Here is a 20,176-nt window from a genome sequence, read left to right as displayed (position 1 = left end):
GCAGCATTACCTCTGTGGACTGTTTCTGCAAGATGAACTCTAATACTGGTCCTGGGGCTGTGTGGAGCCACACAGTACTCAGGGCCATTTGCCAGTGTGGAGAGGTGCCTCAGCACCTTGCTCAGGGCCCAGATACATTGTCTTTTCTTGTGGTACAAAAATCTCATCACAGGGGATTAGAGTGTTTAGTTCTTCATTGTGTGGTTGAACCAGTTAAGCTGCACTTGGTTTATCCACGTGCCCAGATATCTTGATGAATTCATCCCGCCCTACAGCATGTGCACGTTCTGCTGAGAATTAGATTTATGTTTTTAAATTTCTGGAAAAAAAATCCAAGTAAACAGAGTTGAGCAATTCATCTGGATTAATGGGGACCAACTCTATTAGCCTAATACAACACTAATCTGATTCCAAACTGTTAACATATTAAAGCTGCTTAATTATACGTTTGTTTGACACAGTGTGGTAATCCTGTATGATTTAGGGTATATTGTCACAGCTCTTGACTTGCAGTGCCTCACCATTGATAAAAACACAATTAAAACCCTTTATTGTGAGTTAGGCACTAACTTCACTTCACCCTTTGCTGTATTGAAATGTGGTTTGTTGTAAGGGCTGCCAAGCATCCTCCCTGCTTTGTAGAAATGCTCACCACCTCTGTTTCATACATGAAAGCAAGGCCAGGAAAGGCTGCTGTTTGCTTATGCAAGGAATGGGTGTCTGAGCTGGGAATTTAATCCAGGGTTCCTGAGGAGGAGGTCTGGAATTACGTCTAGGTTAAACCAGTAGGTTAAGGGATAAGAGCATATAGCACTTTGATGTATTTGGGCAGTTCTCTGGTGTTGTGCAGTATTTTCTATCTGGTCTGGATGCAGCAATGCTCCAAAAAGTGAAAAGCTTCCTCACATCTGCTCACTGTGAAGAGTGGGATAATGACATGCAAAATCAAGGCAGAGCACAAGCCCTCTTTGCTTGTTTGAGCCAGGCACTGTCAAAGGAAGAGATGTTTTCCTGGGGAAAATGGCTCAGCCCTTTCTGAGGCTCCCTGTGCAAAGGGCCTGATCCTGGGCTCGTGCACAAGCTGCTGCCCTGGTCCATGGTGGGAGCAGGACCAAACCTGGGACATTTCTGCCTCGCTTACTGTGCATTTCTATGGTGTTTTACATTTTTCACAGCAGAATCCTTGTGCAGAATACAGCATCTGTGTGACTCTGCAGAGAACCAGAGAGAGGGGAGAGATTTGTGACTCCTGGTGATAAATGAACTAAACAGCCCAAGCTCACTTATTATTGAAGGTCTCACTAGAACAGTTCAGCTCACATGCCTGTCCTAAAACCACAGGTAGCTCCTCTTCTTTTCAGACTGTGAAAATCTCCACTGCCCCATATTACAAGGTTTTTTTGACATTTTGTACAATACTCTGGAGGTTTTTCATTGCTATTAGACAAGTTTGGTCTGCAAATTTTACATAACATCATTGAAATCAATACGGATTGGAGGCACTTTTACTGCCTGCTTTCCTTTGAAGTGAAAATTTTCAGATTTTTAAATGCAATTGAAAATCTTGAAGCATTTCTTGCAGTTTTGGTATGATGATTTTAACTAAACTTGATATGAGGCTTTGGTGGCTATCCAAAGTGAAAATATTCCTGATATAGATGCCATGTAAAGTGATGCCTTGAAAGCAGAGTAAAACATTTCTGGTTTTGTGTCTGTCTCTTGAGTTCAGCATCTGCAAGGCCTAATCTGAAAAAAAAATAAAATCTGATTCATATAAATTAATCAGGGATTAATTTATATGAAGATAAGGACAACATCCTCTTTGACCCTAATAGACAGTGTGTGCTGTGATGGTGCCTTCAGTTGACATCATAGCGACAATCTGAAAGAATATGATGACATGAGGACCTGCCAGATGGATGCTATGAGTTCTGAGGTGTTTGACAAGGCTCTGGCATTGGGATAGATAATCAGAGGGATAGAGAAGAGGAACAGAAAGTCCTGATTTTCATGTGATTCTGAAGGTTTCAGGGCCACTAAATTTTTTCACTCAGCAGGGCTTTGCTTGCTTCATGGAAGGACCTGGGGCTTATTGACCAGTAAAGAAGGTCTGTTCCCAGTTAGAGACACTTGCAAGCATGGCAGCTCAAATCAGAATAAACAGAGAGTTTTGGGTCCCTCCGGGAGTGTCTTTCATATGCTGAGGCAGTGTCCAGATGCTGCAAGAATATTTCCTTGTTGATCATCTTCAAAGTGTGGCAATGTCTGTAGGCACCGAGTATAGTGGCAGCATTCCCAGTGCTGGGTGCTGGTTTTGTGTATCCTTGCTCTATGCATGACATTCCACTGGGAGCCCAGGATAGATTGTCTCCTATGATAAGTTTGGGTATTTTGTTTTTGGGGTTTTTTTTCAGAAGTTCTGTAACTGATGCAGAAGCCTATGATAAGTTTGGGTTTTTTTGTTTTTGGGTTTTTTTTTTTCAGATGTTCTGTAACTGACGCAGAACTATTAGTAACTCACGCTTTCTCTCTAGTTCTTATATTGATTGTTAAATGTCATGCATGTACATAAAGATATGAGACTGGAAAGATGATATTCCCCATCTGAGTAGGTTTTATTTCTGTTGCTCTCACTTTCTGGGCAGCACCATTTGCTCAGACATCAGGGTAAGTAATGGTGCTTTTTACAGTTGTCACTTACCTTTTTCCAAGTTACTCTTTAACTTTCATGTCTTATACTTTGTTTTACACATCTGGGAGCTAACTTCTCTTCAGCTGAAATTGTGGGGTTGACCCAAACCACTTTCCCACTGGAAATCTAGACCATAACTGCTGAGTGGGTTGTTTTTTGATAGTAAAGGAAACGGTGGAATAGTAGATTTCCCTGTGGGCTGGGGCAGGCTTGAGTCTCTGTTCAGAGACAGCACATGGCACCCTCAAGCCCCCACATCCTTCATGGGAACAGGGCTTAAGCTTCACAGGTGGGTTGGGCTCTGTTTTTCTGTAAGGTGACACAAAAGAGACAGACTGTAAACCCAGGGGAGTTAACCAGAGACACCTGGACGGGAGCAGAGACAAACAGCATGCGGTTTTGGAGGGGAAAGTGCCGGTCTTTTCTGGTTGTATGGGTGGTACGTGTGTCAGTCGTAAACAGGCTGGTAGAGCCGCATTTTGGGATCAGATCTGCGTTGATCAAGAAGTTGGTGACACCTGGTGGCGGGCGCTGGCCAAAGCCGGGCTCTGCTGCTGACCCAGATTCTGTCACTGCCCTTTGAATGGGCTGCTGCAGAATTAACGCTGTTTTCTGACAAGGGCAAAATGCTCCACCTCAGTGTTTTCTGAGGTTTTGCAGGGATAAAACCCGTTTGAGCTAATTGTGTGCAGCGGCAGGAGCATCCTGAGTCTGCCGTGGCTCCTTGTCTGCATGGGCAGGATCCTGTCCCTGACACCATCTATGCCTTTGCCTTGCTGCTTGAATTCAGCAGATCCCCTCATCTCACATCACCTGGAGTGTGTTATCTGTAAAGGATGAGAAATTCTGGGAAGAACAGACTGTATCAGAGGTCAAGTACAACTGGTTTCTTATCTGCTATACTTTGGAGAAAATAAATGCCATTTCTAGATATCAGAATTCTTAGGTTTTGTATCACTGGTGAGTATGTGGACCATCTTACATAGGGAACCAATTAAAAATAATATAATAGCATGCTTGCATTAGTCTATACCTGCTGTACTTGACAGAGTCTAACTTGGAAGAAAACCTCCACCTGGTAATGGGATTCTTGGAGTCACTGACCCTTTTTGTTGTAAGGACCCTTCTTGCACTCAGATGGAGCCTGCCAAGGTGGTACACGTATGGAGCAGTGCTGTGGGATGTGCAGCCACCACTGTGCTGGGTGGGGGTCACCCCTGCAGAGCCAAAGAGTCACTCAGCCAGGGTGCAGTCGGGATCCTTGTGCATCTCAAAGAGTAAAATGTGCAGTCCCAAAACTCTGTAAAATGAAAACCAATTAAGAGCTCCTTGAAGATTTCTTTAAAGTGACTCTTCATCATTTATGGTCGCACCTTCAGAAGTATAGTGGCATTATATCAGAGAAACTACATGAAAGGGTTCTCAGGAAGGTAATATTACTGCTGTCCTTCCCCAGTGATGACTTTATTGCAAGAGATGAACTATAAAACATATTTCTTGGACAGCCTAAGATCCCAGTGTTTTGAAATCACAGAAGTGGAGACTTTTCCAAAATCCTGTCAGTTCAGTTGTACTAAGGTGTCTTTTCAGACAGAGTTTAATATTTTGGAAGAATTTCATGCTCAGTTTAATTAGTTTCCTCCAATTGAATTTGGATTTTTCTTGTTGACTAAGTGATTCTTTCCCAAACTGCCTGAGGCATCAAGTTGATCTTGACAGAAATGCTGAAGTAAACATTATTATTTGGTAACTGTGACTGTTCAGAGCTGCACCACTGGTGCCAAACTGTTACTCACTATGACAGCTCATTATCTCCCTGTTTCCCAGTTCTTTTCATATCTTTTTGTTTATTCTGCTGGGCTGGAAATAGATGTGTGTCCATTTTTGTGTGTATTGCTGTTTTCTGTACAGCAGTGAAACCATGTTTATTAAATGCACAACATCTTGTGTCGTTTTAGCAGTGCTGAGGCCAATGGGGAGGCATGTCCTGGTATAAGTTTATTTAGAGAAGTCCAGGGTATTATCTGTATATCTATCTATATATAAAAACCACAAGGCATATGCATTTTTTCTTTTTAACATATATCTATATATAAAAACCATAAGGTATATGCTTTTTTTTCTCTTTTTTTTTCCACATATATACACATTTATAATAGTGTGTGAGCAGCTCAGCCTGTGCATGGATGAGGATGACCACTGGCTCCAGTCAAGATCAGGTCTGTGTATATCTGCCAGAAAGAGTCAATAAAAAGCACTCCTGATCTAAACACTTAGAGATGTCTTTTTGAGCTCATCTGGCTTATGGACAATGACATTTTCTACTGTAGTTGACTTTTTTAATAATACACTGGCCAAATGTATCTGCTGTAATCCATGAGTCATTGTTGGAATTGCTGTAAATTTTTGAAACTGTTCTGAAACTGTATTGAATATTTCTTTCTAATGCTTTTAATCTCAATAAAGGTGAAAATACTAAGAAACTTGTTAGCACTGCAACTTGTTTCTATACAGTATTATTCAGATGGAATATGAAGATCTAAAAGCCTATGTTTAATTGGTAGTTTGTCCTAATTTTAGTTTGGAAGATGGCCTTTCAGGCACACATGTCAGGAAGATGGAGCAGAGAGAGAACTATTATTTCCTTCTCTGGTTTGTGTTTCACTGTGCATTGCTCAGCTGGGTCACCTTGGCAATTTATCTTATTTTGAATGAGTTTCCTGATTTTGCCCAGGTAGTTGTATTCATTTTGGATCCCATAAAATCTTAACAAAAACAAACTAAAAAGTGTTCTTTTTTCTTAAATATTAGGGGGAACAGTGATGGGATCATAATTGCGGAGACTTTTCCAGGTCAGGTGATTATACCACGTGGATGGAGGACTCCAAATACAGGATGTATTTTGCGTAAAACATCTCAACTTGATCATGCAGCACTACCAGGTTGATGAAAGTCAGTATTTTAATTAATTTAAAATATTTTTAAGGAAAGATGTTGCATTTTTGTCTGTGACCTGGGAAAACCTTGATTCTGATTTTTTTAAACTAGCAAGTAGCTATTTTTATGTGTAAGCAGAGTCGATAATCTGCATTACACAGATCAACAGATTATGGCATATTTGGGAAAAGAACCAGAGCAAACAAATTTAAAACCAGATATCTGGCTTTATCTGGCCTTATCTTGCCACCCTAAAGAGGGAATAGCGACAGAGCCCTGGAGGGCTGCAGGTTTCCCTGCAGGTGTGGTTGAGAAACCACTTCAGAAAGCCACTGCTTGTGGCAGGTGCTACAAAATGCCACTGCAGGAAGGATGTCCTGCTCTCAGGGCATCCAGATATCTCTGCCCTGAGCAGGCTCCAGATGCAACAGGATGCACTTGTCTGCCAAGCCTTGATCAAAGGGATTCTGCCCTTGCAACGCTCTGGGCTGAGAAGCTCCACTAACTAACGTGATCTGCCTGGGTCTCGAGCCCTTGCGGTGATGCCTTTTGAAGCAGTAATGTGATTTCATTTAGTCTGCTAGGAAATGTTATTTATCTCAAAGCTCCAAGATAACAAATGCACAGCTCAGTGTGCTACAGAAGTGTGTGATGGTGAATCAGGGAAGCTTGGAGAGCTTCCAAACAGCTTTGGTGCTGGTGGTCATGCACTACACAAGCTTGTGACAGAATCCTGTTTTCCCTGAATACCTTGAGGGAGTGAGAATGGCAGGGAAAGTTCAAGGGGATGTCTGCAGGTTGTTAAGAAACTTATCTGCTTCTCCTTAATTCTGTTTTGTTTATATTTATTTGCAATAAATTTCACCAGTGAAGGAAACAATGAATAATATTATGAAAATACTGACAGTTATTCCAGACCAGAATTTTTTTTTTCCTAAATCTGATTTTCTCAGAAGTGCTGGCTTTTTTCTTCAGTGAGCCAGAGTCATTATATTCTGTATGTATCCATTGTCAAAAAATGCTGACAAAAGAATTTGCCAAAATAGCATTTGCTTGCATAAATTTAGCATATAAAAACCTACTTTTGATGAGGTTGAATACAAGGAGAAGCTATTTGCTATGAGGAGCACTGGCCCCCAATTGCTGTGCCATCAGTTATAGCTCCAGTATCAGAGTCAGCCGAAGGTACTTTTGTGCATGGATTAGTGAATATTTATGTGTACTGTATGGCAATAGTGGTATTTAATATTTTAAATAGTGTGGAAGGGGCCTGTGCTGCTGCAGTGAGACACTGAGATGCTGAGGAGGAAGGTCTGACTGCCAATCACCTCTCTTCTGGGATACTCCTCCCTGCTGGGATCAAACTCCAGTGCTTGGCAGCAGCTGTGGAGTCATAAGGATTTTAGAAACCCAAGATTTTGCATGGCTTTGTCCTGTAGTACCCAAAATGTGGCAGATCGCTCAGTCCCCATTCCTTTGCCTGTTCACCTACTGCCACAGTTTATTTCCCCATCCCCAAAGCACATGTTGTCCATGGTGTAAGAATATGGAAAAGGAAAAAAAAAAACAGCAAAAACCCCCAAAACGCAAACTAAACTGACCAAACAAAACAAAAACAAAACAAAAAAACCTTGGGGAAGTTTAAAGGCTCAGCCAGCCTTATATTGAATGTGCACAGCTCTCAGACTCATTTCAGTCCTCTTGCTCCTGTCACAAGGGGAGCTGTGCATGAGGGATAATTCTTTATGAAGAGAATTTATGTTTATCTGGAGAACTTCATCCACCCTGACAATTAAAGGCAGGTACAAGGGGATCAGTGCAGATGTTCAGAGGTGAGCCAGATCTTCTTTAGCAGCAAGGGCTGATGGAAAATGATTAACTGGGGTAAAAAGCAGGATTGTGTCCAGCCATTTCTCAACACTGTGTACATTTGGAGTGTTCATGCTCAAAGCCAGAGTGCACTGTCTTCATGGATGGAGAGTACAGAAAGAACAAATGTGTCTCTCCCTGATCCAATGCTGTTTTCTCAGAGAAATGCTATAACAGACTGAGCTCAGCTGCTGGAATGGCTGCTGCTGCTTATGAGGTAGGGACAGGTTAGAGAAAGTCAAATTCTTCTAAATTGTCTCTGCCCCAGCATGGTTCCCAGCTTTGAGGGTGCTGATGTCCTGGGCAGACCACGCAGGCAATGCCTTTTCCTGAGAGCTGCTCATCTTGCAAACTCCTGAGAAGAACCAGGTGTACAGGCAGCAGAGATGGAAGCTGGAGGATAACTCTAGAGTGGAATTGACACAAGGAATGTTTGCTGAGAGCTTTTTAATGAACTTCACTGTCTGTCCTTCACAGGCTCTGCAGTGGCTGCAGCTTTGTAACTCACTTAGGCGACTTCCCTTGCTTTTAATAGACTTCCTTTCTGTATTCCTTGGTGTTCTAAGCTATTCTATTACCCAATTGTTGTCAGTGCCAGGGAAACAGTGGAAGATCAGCTGCTGTCAAGAGGTGAACAGTGACATTTCTGGGCACAACAAATTATCCCACACCAAGCTGTCTGTGTGTGCCAAAAGCACCTCGTGCTGTGCAGGTTGTGAGAGTCAGAAAAGTCAGAAGTGAGTTTAAAAAGATACTTAAGAAGCCCCATCTGGAGTCCTTCACAAGGAAAGCATCATTCTGGTGTTCCTCATTTGTTGCTCCTTTTCCCAGCAGGTAAAAAAGGGGTACAGGCAGGGGTGCTACAGAATGCCCCTGGTCTGGCAGGTAGCATGACACCATCTGCATCCCACCTGCCTCAGGTTTGCTCTGCAAAACTGTCTGCCACTGTTTCATCTTCCTGGGCTTTTCATGGTAAGTGCCTCTCTGCACTGCCAGCTTTTCATGGCTGGACTGGCAAAGCAGTACCTGGGGAGATGCTCCCTGAAGTCTGACTGGTGCTGCAGAAGTCCTGTGTGTGATCCCACACTCACACCTTGGGAAACTTGCCCCTGGATATTCTGTATGAATTCAGGTTAAGGGAATTATAATTGAAAATATTTTTCTTGTTACCTTGTGTTTTGACATTGTTTTGTATCGTTTCATTTCACTCTTCATAGTTATTAAAAGCATTTTAGGCTGTTTTCTCAGGGAGTGCACAAATGGTGGTCACTTACAGTAGAATTTAGAGCAAAGCATATGTTTTCTGTTCCATGTTTGTTTAAGCAACTGTGACAAACTCCCTGGCTTTTCAGGTGCACTCTCTTCTCTCCTGGAGTGCATCAAATGAGTTCTCACTGCTGATGATCAGGAAACTCCTATTCCTCTCTCAAGTGCTGCACTCCTTACCTTGCCTGTGAATCCTGCTGTTGCTGTCTGGCACCTGTGGGTTGATGTGGGCTGAGGAGGTGTTAAGCTGAGCAGCCACCCCAGAGGTAAGGTGTGGCTTTGTGACACACTTCAGTCTTCAATTCATATGCCACCCAGATAGATACTCAAAATAATGTGCTTGATAACAAATTCTGACTTATGGAAGTAGAACAAAACTGCAGAATGATAAATGGGCAAAGCAGCAAAGCAGTACAGCAATTGTAAAGGATTTTTTTTGCTCAGCATCACAAGTAACCTACAGTTTTTCCCTTTAGGTCAAGCTGGAATCTCCTTCCCTTAGTTTAAGATGAAGTTTCTTGCTTGTATTTTCTAGAGGTTGCAGCCCCTACCTTTTTCTTCTGTATGGAGAAGGAAATGACCTGGGAAAAAAGCCAAGTCCTGCATCATCTCAGACAAGAATGCAGCACTTGTATCTATTTCAGAACTTTTCCTGCATTTGTATATTGAACAGTCCTGGCTTCTCACTCTCTCCTCCCCTTTCCTTAAGTGTCACCTGGCACAGGTCATCTCTGAGAGGGAAGAGATTGAGATCATTCCATCATTGAGGAGGAACCTTGGGCAGACCCCCTTTGCCCTGTGGAAGGTGCCCTTGGGTGAGTGCCTAGTGCTATGCCATGATTGTCACATTTCTCTCCAGGTTCCAGCACATTGCTGAGGTAGTGCAGAGCAGCATGAGGCATGTGTGTGACATTTATGAGATGAGACTAATTCCTCTTGATCTGGAGTGATACATTTCACAGACACAGAGGAGTGTTTCCTTGATGAGGTAGATTTAATTTTCTTGTATGGATTTGCACTGTCAGGGCATTTCTTCCAGCCTTCCTTTGATAGGGAGGATGTGTTCATGATGCTGGACTGCCACTGAGATATCTGGGCTCAGTTCTTGGCTAGGTCACAGACTTTGTGAGATGCTGGCAAGCAGTTCCTTCTTGTGCCTTGGCTGTGAATGAGAAGATCTTTTGTTTTTCTATCAGGAGCTCAAGGCTTTTCCTTTTCATAATGCACCAGCCTCAATGCTATGATGTAAATAAGGCTTTCTTTTGCATATTTCTGTGCAGTAGTTTGATGCCTTAGGAACCTATAACAACAAATTAAACAACTCACACTTTCAAGATAATATTAGTATAGGAGGTTATATAAAGGTTGGAGGCCTCCAGGGGCAGATATGGAAAATGTCCACAAAAGCCCACCCACACAGGGTGAATACAATTTCTATAAATTTAGCAAGTTAGCATAAATGGCAAGAATTCCCAATTAGAAGCACAGGTGATGAGGTAATTCCCCCTTCTGGTTCAATCCTTTTCTGGAACCCCCTCCTTGGTAATGGCTGTATTTTTTAATGAAGAAGTGTCTTGAAGAGCTGTTCTCAGCCTTGGTAGCCAGAACAAAGAGAGAGATTGGGAAGAGACAACCAAGATAGGATAGGAGCCCTTGGAATGTGTTTTGTCTATTTGCCTGGGAAAAGAGCATGAAAAACTACTGGGAAAACTAGCCAGTAATACAATGATAGGCCACAAATATATGTGTAGAGAATACAGAGAATATATAAAATAAAAAGGCAAAAACCAGCATGGCATGAGTTTGATCCAACACTTCCAACTATCTCCAGATTTTTCTTCTATTTTTTTTTTTTTTTTATGAGCAGCATTATCCTGTCTCACATTTTCATTCTCTTTTGCCAAATAGTGATAAAGAAGAGACACACGTGGTGGTAAAATACTTTCAGGGTGAGCTGGGGTGAAGAGTTTATCTGTTACAACTCTCCTCTCTTGTAATCCTGAAAGGTTAGTTGGAGCACTAAAAGAACTCTTTCTGAATGATATTTGAGGCAGTGTTCAGCTTATAAATATTTGTGTTTCATCACCATATCAATGAAAATCTGGAAGGCTCTTATACCCTGTTGGTTCTGTCCTCACTGACTGTAAAATTTTAATTGGTTTTACTTCTGGTGTTTGTTAACCCAAATGTAATGTTGAGTTCCAGGGGAGATGAAATCCCTTCCAAAATTTTGGAAATAATTGTTTAAATAGAGGCATGTTTTTTGTGATTAATTTTTTCAAGGCAAACTGTTTTCTGCTCTTTGCAGGGAAAAAGCCTCCCACTGCCTTTATCCATATCCTTAATTCAGCCAATGTGTTTACAAGGATTGAGCTTTAAAATCAAAGCACCATCGGGACTCAGCTGTAACTTTGCCTGCTATGAAAGATTGCTAAATAACTGTTGTGTTATTTGTGCTGTAAGATCTGTGGAAGTGTCAGCCTTTGCTCTTTTTTTTTTTTTTTTTTTTTTTTTTTTAATTCCACCTGCTCCAAAACATGTGCCCCAGCTGACACATCCACCCTGGCCTTCCTGTGGGAAGCTCAGGCTGGCTCTGTCTCCACAAGCCCCAAGCTGGGACCAGAGTTAATGAGAAACCTGGGGAGAACAAAGTGGATCTGCAGAAGAGGCAACTGATGAGCAAAAAAGGCTCTGGAGGAGACTGTTGCTCAAGACAGGGTCAGAATAATCTAATTTTGCAGTGCTGTGGTTATTTCAGAAATCATATGCTAATGGTCCATTTTTCCCATCACCTCCCAGCACTTAATGCATGTAAAATTGTGGGCAGAGTCTGACTTCCATTTGATTTCAATGCAATTGGTTTTAGTAATAAATCAGTGTTGATTCCCTGAAAGCTGAGTGAAAGCAATCATTTTGGCACCCCTCAGTATCACTGTCTACAGAGCCTTGTTTAAGCCTGTGTATGTTTGGAATCATGTACTGCAGAATATTACTGAATTTTGTGACTGACAGTCCCTGTATGGAGAAGCCAAAAAACCCTAGTTAGAAACAATGCAAACAAATTTTAATAGCATAATATACTAATACTATGTGATTGGCTGAATTGAGCATATAAATATGGTTTGTTTGGGTTTTTTTCCTTATTTCTCACTCTTTCCTTCTCTGGGCACTGTTAGTTATTTGCAGTTTGAGTTACCCCAGAACATGAGCCATGGTGTCACCTATTGTGTGTTGATTTGGCACAGCCTGGTTAGTTTTTGGTAGCAGGAGAGGACCACAGAAGTGGCTTCTGTGAGAAGCTGCTGGAAGCTTCCACCGTGTCCAAAGAGCCCGTCTCTGATGGCTCTGAAGATGAACGTGCTGCTGGCCCAGTTAGAGAGATAACTGGGTAGGAAGGAGGGAAGGGGCTGGGAGGACAAAAGGTGTTTTAAGGACTTATTTTACTTCTCATTATCCTCCTCTGACTCTGTTAGTAAGTAAATAAATACTCTGTTAGTAAGTAAATACATAAAGTAAATAAATTTACTTTAAATTTAAACCTGTTTTGCCCTTAAGAGTGTTTTTTCCCAGTCCTCATCTCAACTCATAAGCACTTTGTTAATTTTTTTCCCTCTCCTCTGCCCAGCTGAGAGCAAGAAATGGTGAGCAAACAGCTTTCATGGGTGCCTGGTGTTTGGCCAGTGTCAAACCACAATATAATGGAAGTGACCTGGCTCATAAAACATCTCTAACCCTAGCCCAGAATTGTCCAGTATGAACAAGATGTGACCTCCAAACTGGGTATTAAAATCACAGTTCAGGTAAGAGGCAGCAGTCCATTTACAAGTGTAATTATTAGTTTTAACTGAAACTGGCAGGCTGGAAACATAAATCTCTTTCCTGAATTAAAACCTCTTCAGGCAATGGTAGAACTTTGCAGAGTTCTGTAAAACCTATTGTCTCTGGTGAAATCAGTCTCTTTGATCTCAGTCTCAATTTTAGGTTTCTACAAAATTAAACAAAACTATGCAATTTTTTTTTAAAGGGATCAATTAGTTTGATTACAAATAAAGCAACTTCTTTTTCTTTCATATAGAATGTGCTGTTTATTAAAGCTTGTATTCCTGAACTTAAAAATATTACTTAAAATTTCATGATAGAAGAAAATCGGTTTGTTAACTATCTGGATTTGCAGATACAAGGTGATTGTCAGCTAAAATGTCAGCGGGTGAGATAATTCTTTAAAAATACTTGGAAGCCACATGAGAAGAAGTAAGTTGCAGGTGGAAGGCAGAGGGATGATCAAGGGAGTCACCCAGGGAGAACAATCCATCGTCTGCCCAAAGGCCCAGATCCTCTGCAAACCAGTCCTCCAAACCAGCCTGTGATTCATTCTGTGATTCTATAAATGTAATACATATTTATACAATAGAAATACAATAGAAATACAATAGAATACAATAGAAAACATATTTAATATTGTATGTATAAGTATGTATAGTCAAATGCACACAGAGATTTGTCCTTTAAATTGTTTGAAGACTCTTGTTTACCACTATTGATTTGTGCCAGCCTTGGTGTTATTTTAAATCCATCCAGACCTTGGTGTTCTTTGGCTTTGATGGTTCATACTCCTCAGATAGCAATTTCATTTACAACCTCATGACAGGCCTTGTGTTTCACAGTAACAAAAAGGCTGTTTTACACTTAAAGTGATTAAATTGTCAGCTTCTGAGCACACATTGAAAAATTATCTATGTCAATTGTCTGATCATGGTTTCCATGAGAATTTGCATGTGCAAATCAGATATTTTGTTGCACAAGTACATCTGAGTTGTTGTAAATGCATTCAGGCAGGTTTGGCAGGTATGTTTGGGCTAAGAAATCACTCAGATATGCTAAAAACATGGAGGGTGGCTGAAACCAGGTTCAGATTTGGTCATTGACATTAAAAGGATGTTGATTTTGTAATGCTGCTTAAACCTTCTTTGGCTTAATTTCATTTTATGCAGGGCCGTTAGTATTTTGTGTTTTCCTTGGTAGGGAACTAGTCCATTTACGTGCTTTATACTGTTTCTTAATTATTACTCATATATATGTACTGTTTATCACTTTCAATTTCCTTAAGCTTTTTTTTTTTTTTTTTTTTTTTCTGAGTGATCTGTACTTCAGAGTCAGCATCTATGAAAGAATTAAGTATTGTTTTTTTCAGTCTGGTCATGAGACTTTGCAGCAGACCTTGGGGATGAAGAGTAAATTAAATGAGCCCAGCACAGTGCTCCAACACCAGTGTACTTGATAGCCTCAGTGACAGTCAGAGGATGAGCATGAAGCTAGAGAAAAAAATACCTCTGATATTAATGTACTACTATAATTTGTTAGTAACTATTTGAAGAATAAGAACAGTATCCTTCTTAGTTCTCTGCCCAACTGTATTTAAAGACAATAACTGCATGCTGAATTGTTAAGTAGGCAGAGTGAAGATATTTTATCTACAAATCTAAATGTTGCTCAGGTTTTACACAACCCCAGAGTTGCTCTTCATAGCCTCTTGGTGAGGCTAGCCAGTGCCCAGAGAAGGAGCAAGCAGCAGTGATTGATGGGCTGAGGAAGAACCAGCCACACCTGGGGTGCACTTGGATTTGTGAGCATGGACATAAAGTTGCTCTTCATAGCCTCTTGGTGAGGCTAGCCAGTGCCCAGAGAAGGAGCAAGCAGCAGTGATTGATGGGCTGAGGAAGAACCAGCCACACCTGGTTCTTGGATTTGTGAGCATGGACATAGTCACCAAACCCACCATGTCTGGGGTCAGGGCAGGTGAGCTGAGGTCAACCCAAGTGAAAATTTAGGAGGCCATCATTAATTAGAGCTGCAGAATCACATACAGCCATTGCTTTTAAGGGAGGGAGAGGGAAGGAGCAGCAGTTTTGACCAAGTGAGTGCAGGTGTGAGCTGAGCAGGTGATGTGCTCAGGTAAGCCAGACCTGCCTGGTCCTTGCTGTTGCTTTCTCTACAATTCCTGTGCAGATCTGTGGGGTAGGACTGAAAACATGCACAAGGTAATTCAGTGAGAAAGGGGATCCCAAAGCATCCTTTGGGAAGGTGCAGGGACAGCTCCACAAGTTCCCTGGAATGGGACTCTGCAGGAAGGGGATTGGTGAGGACAGGGTGCTTCACAGACTGGAAGTAAGTTTTCTGCAAAGTGGCCAGATTGTAACTGGGGCTACAGCAAACTGGGAGAGCTGAGTGATGGGCAGGTGAGGCAACCTTTCCTGCCTTGCTCTGTGCTGATTAGTCTGGGAAACAATCACATTTTGGGCTTCATCCTAAAGGAAAGAGATAGTTGGAAAAACAGAGTCAAGAAAAGGGGTACTAAAAATGAACTGAGAGTAGAGGCTGTGGGGAGAAAACTTGTGGGGTTCAGGTTATTTACTGTGGGGGGAAAAAAGAGGTAACTGGAAGGAGGTGAGATAATTTTTGTGTTCTGGCCTTTTTCAGAGAGGAGAGGAAGGGAATGGGCAGTTCTCTTGTCTGTGCTGGGTGGGAGAAGACATGCTATTAAAGGATATACAATTTTAAGAAGCAGATGGAGAAGCACTGGGGTAGTTTTGCCCCAGGAAGTTGTGGAGTTGCAGTCACTGGGAGTCAGAAGTTAGATAAACATCTGCCAGAAAAGATAGAGCTGCCTGGCCTCTGCTCTGAGGGTCCTTTCAACCCTCTTTGCAATGATGGCTTTGAAAATCAAATTCTGCACAAAAATAAGACCATGCACTGCTTTTCCTCTGCAAAGAAGATGCAGGGTGTGCCCAGGAGGAAGAGATGTGGAATAAAGTGGTTGTGGCAAGGGACAAAATGTGACTGAGACCTGAAACCAGCATTATTTCCTTCCTTCTCTTTAAATATTAATAGACCTTTTTTTCACGCTGTTAAGATAGCCAACATTATTCTAAGCTGTTGCCCAAGCCATTAATGCACTTTACTTTGACTTATACTTTGCAGGTATTTTCCTTGCCCTCTCCAGAAATTTTGTTATGAAGTACCCTCATTGGCAGCAGAGCTGGGATATGATGCAGGGTGGTACTTCATGAACAAGCTCCTTACACTGTGGAAGAAACAGTGACTTTCTGGAGGAAGAGCAAGATTCCTTTGCTTCCTTACTCAACAGTAAACAGGCCTGCAGGATGACTGATCTTGATAATAATAAAGAAAAGCACACTCTGTGCACTGGGGAAATAATAAGAAAAGGATTTATGAGTGATTTGGAGTGGGGTTCTTAGGGCCAAAATCCTCATCCAAGGGAGCTCTCAGTACCAGGGACACTGGAACAGTCTGTTGAATTTAGCAAATGTATACCATCGAAAAACCTTTGCATGTAGCAGCACAAGAGTGTCAATTTTGGGAATTACAGTCCCTCCCACCCCTCCTGAGGCAAGTGCAGTGAGCTGGGGTCCAGGAGATGTAGTGGTGGCTGTTGAAGGTGCTCTCTGGAATGTAAATCTTGTGGTTCATAGGGTTGGTTCATAGGGCAGGTGTGTGCATTCGAGCACATTTGCCCAGCTACAGGGGTTTTCTCAGCCTCTGGTCATCTGCTCAGAACAAAAGCTATAACCTTGAAGATTTCACCTGCTTGGAAGCACTTTCCATCTGTTGAGATGCTTAGCAGCAAGCCTGAGCAGCAGAGTGTCAGTGTGGTCCATCATTTCTGGTCTCTGCGATCAAAGCTTCCTGATGAGTAGCGCCTTTTCATCTGCATCAGTGATGGGAGGAGAACAGGCTTTGCTACTCCCCACTGCTGTCGAGGCACCTGTGTTATTTGCATTGCCCTGTGCACCCTGGAATGCAGAGAGCCAGGGCAGGCCCAGGCAGAGCTGCTGCTGCCTTGGCAAGAGGCTGGCACACACCTCCAGGTCTGCAGTCTTAGTACAGAGCAGGGAACTGCAGGCTCTGTGTTGGCTGGTTATTGCCTGTGCTTGTCACTCTGAGTGGAAATATATTTGGTGGCTTTTGTGTATTAACAGGCTTTTGGTGTTGGATAGGACTGTGGAGAATTCAGAAGCTGCCTGAAAGTTGTGTTTTTTTTCCTTTGTCTCAGATATGCTGAGGGTAAACTGCTCTGCCCTCTAGTGCCATTTGCCAGATCTGGTAAAGATGAACGCGTCAGTGAGCCAGGGAACACAGAGCATCCCTTGGAGCACTCTGACCTGTGCTGGTCCAGGCTGCTCTGGGCATCCCCAGGAGCAGCTGGAGCCAGGACAGGAGGAATTTAGCCCCATGCCAGGCAGGAAAGCATGGCATGTATTGGCATACATGCTGCACAGCACCCCCACGTTCATTTCTGAGTTCTCCCTCAAACAACCCAGCTTAGCCTGATATTTGCTTTCCCATTATGTTTGTTATGCCTTTGGGAGGCATGAAGAAGAGCTAAATGATTTCAGCAGCTTTGCTCTTTCAGCCCCATAAATAATGAATTCATCAGGGTGAGAAAACACATGCCCAGACACAAACACATGCAGAACCCTGCAGAGGAAAGGGAATGAAGACAGAAGCTTGAGATCCAGATGCAGAGCCCTGTGGCAGTGAACTGGGAACTGCTTTTTGGAGTGAGAAGGTGTCAGGGGGTGGGTATGGCGTTAATTGCCTCAAGAAGAGGCTAAAAGCAATTAGGAGTGCAAGTGAGTGCTAGCTGAGGTTGGAATTGATAAATTGCTACCTGCTTGGCTTTTGGAGAGGGCTATTAGTTTGAAGGAGATGTTTGTTTTATCATCTGCAAGTCCTGTCTTCAAGCATCAGATGAAATCATTTGGTTTTGGCTGGCACCCTGCAACATGACAAGGGGTACAAATACATTATGAACCTGCTGGATAGCATCAGCTTGATGGGGTAGGATAGTGGGGTTTCGAAGAATCTGCATTCCTGGAATTTTTGTAAAAGTAAATAAAAAAATAAATGGAAAAAAAAATAAAAACGGAACGTCCCACTGCCCCTGCTGAGAGTACTTACAGAGATGGTGTATGTGCAACTAGACACCAGAGAATTCACCCATCCCTCCTCCTCTGCTGGGCCAGCTGAGAACTTCTGGGGTTTGCAAGGGCTCTTTCCTTACTGGTGCTTTGAGTGCCCTTTCCAGGAGAGATAATGTGCAGCAGGAGGTGTGAGCCTGGCTGGTGTGGAGAGCCCAGCAGCTCAAAAACCAAGTGTCTGCAAACCGGGGCTTCACCAGGAAGGTAAATGAGGTGCAAGATGTTCACCTAGGGAATCTTAGCAATGTTCTGCTGGCTGGAGATCTTTGTGTTAACTCTGTTAAATTCTTTTCTGGAAAAGTGGCAAGGAAAAATACACTGGTTTGCAGTTAGTCCTTCAAACCTGAGTGCTCCTGGACAGCCGGGAGAGCACATGGGCAGCTCTTGAGTTTAGCAAATGCTGGGACTTCAATTCTCTGATCTTAGCTTGGTTTGCGCTGATAAGAACTAGGGCATTTTCATAAAATTTGGTCCTCTCCCTATAGCCTATATATCCCAAAAGTTTTATAGGTCAGCTGCCAAGACTAGGTTATCTTGTATGGAATTGAAAATTTGTTTGGGGAAGTCTGCACAATTCCATTTGGAGGCACTTTACTGCTCAGCAGGTGACAAAGAGGGGAGAAATTTGTGTGCACAGCCTGAAGATACTGAATTTCTGATCTTTACTGGTTCTTGGAGTTCTTTCCTTGGTATCAAAACCATAACTACTTGACTATTGCATAAATAATCTTCCAATATGCATGCACTGATTTATTTTTTCCCCTTGATACTCAGGCCAACTCTTAAGACCTCTCTTGACCTGCTGTATTTTTCTCCTTGGTCTCTGAAGCAAGTGACATCTACAAGATTGTGCTGTCTGAGCTCCTTCCTTCTCCCCACAGATTTTGAATGTCATTAACTTGTCTTGCCCACTGTGGTTTTTGTGAACACTGTGCCACTGTGGGTTTTGTGAACCCAGCTGGCCATGCTGAGCAGAGGCCTCTTGGTGCATTCAGAGATTCACCCTAGAGCTGACAAATTAAAGTGGGGGCGAAGGGAAAGAAAGAGGCATTAGTAATTCCTGAGTTCAGGAGAAGTTCAGCCAAGAGCTTCCCCCAGTAACTGTCAGTTTCCTTCTCATCCCCCTTTATGTATTTAGTTGTAATGATGAAAGTTCAAATATGAATGCAATTACAAGATAATTTTGCAGATCATCACTCCTAGGAGTGCTACAATCATTACAGGCTGAAATAATACAAGTAGAAACATAATAGCAAAGAGAGAGAGGAGTGAGGAAAAAAGAAAATAAGTTTTTAGGTGAGTTTTGGAAGGAAACAGAGATAATGAGTTGGAGCTCATCTAGATGGCAACAGCAGGCATTATTTTTCCTAACAAGAGGTGATGGATGTCTGAAAAATAAAAGTGAATTAAAAAGTTGTCTGATGAGTGATATGGGGGTGGAAATGGCTAGAAGTAGACTGAAACAACTAAGGTATCATGACATTTGCATGTACTTCATTTTATTCTGAGTGACTGATACCAGGCAGTTCATAAAAGCAAGCTGCTATATCTGTGTAATCCCTAGCTGTCTATATTTTTAAAATAGTATTTGGGTTGAGCAGTTTTGTTCCTGTTGCTGCAACAGAGAGGCCAAGGAAGGAGAATGAAGGTGGCAGCAGAGGGTTTTCCCCAGCCTGGAGACCAGCACCAGGATGTGCCAGGCTTTTGGACCACTGGTGTGCCCATCCTGACCCCATGCCCTTCTGGAAGATAGGTCCACAGCATCAAACCAGAGGCATGTGCATTTTATGGGCTCATTAATCCTCTACCCCATCCTATCAAACCCAGAGCATGAAGTCTCTTGGGGTGGCTGCAGCCTTTTGCAGCTCCCTTTTTTTTTTGTGAATGATGGTGAAACAGGCTAACAGAGCCAGGAGCTGTGTAATTAGTGGGAGCAGGTCCCCGTGTTTGCATGGGGCAGTTGTCAGCAAGGCTGCTCCAGGCTGAGCTCACCAGGCTGTGCCAGACGGAGCCGTGCAAACAGGCACAGGTGGGCTGCTTAGTGAGATGGAAAATAATTAGGAGAGCATTAGTTTTAGGTTGAAATAAATGGATTGTCCAGCTGTAGCTGCTGTAGAGAGGAAGCTGAATGTTAATTAGATGCCACCACTAATTATGGTGATTATGTATTTTTTGAGTGGCTGTTGGGAATAGTTCAATTCACTTCCAGAGTAATGTGAATGACATTTCTAATCGGTTTAAGGAAGAGGGAAGATACTTTTTTTTATTTTGTTGGGGTTTTTTTTAACAATGACAATTCCAGTAAAACAAAGCTACTGGAGGGTGCAAAAAAATGTAAGTTCGATATAACTGCTCAGTTATAAAAAATGATTGTTCGTTGAAGTAAGAGAAAATGCTTTGTGTTTGCTGCAAG

General features: G+C 42.4%; 1 protein-coding gene across 2 annotated transcripts in view; it reads left to right on the top strand.

The window, feature by feature from the left end:
- SYNPR (synaptoporin) overlaps positions 1-20,176 on the top strand; it is a 101,758-nt gene that overhangs the window by 28,819 nt on the left and 52,763 nt on the right. The gene's annotated exons all lie outside the window — the stretch shown is intronic.

Source organism: Onychostruthus taczanowskii, unplaced genomic scaffold, assembly GCF_017590055.1.
Source record: "Onychostruthus taczanowskii isolate IOZ18803 unplaced genomic scaffold, ASM1759005v1 scaffold9, whole genome shotgun sequence".
Lineage (NCBI taxonomy): Eukaryota > Metazoa > Chordata > Aves > Passeriformes > Passeridae > Onychostruthus > Onychostruthus taczanowskii.
This window is presented reverse-complemented; position numbering and strand designations above follow the sequence as displayed.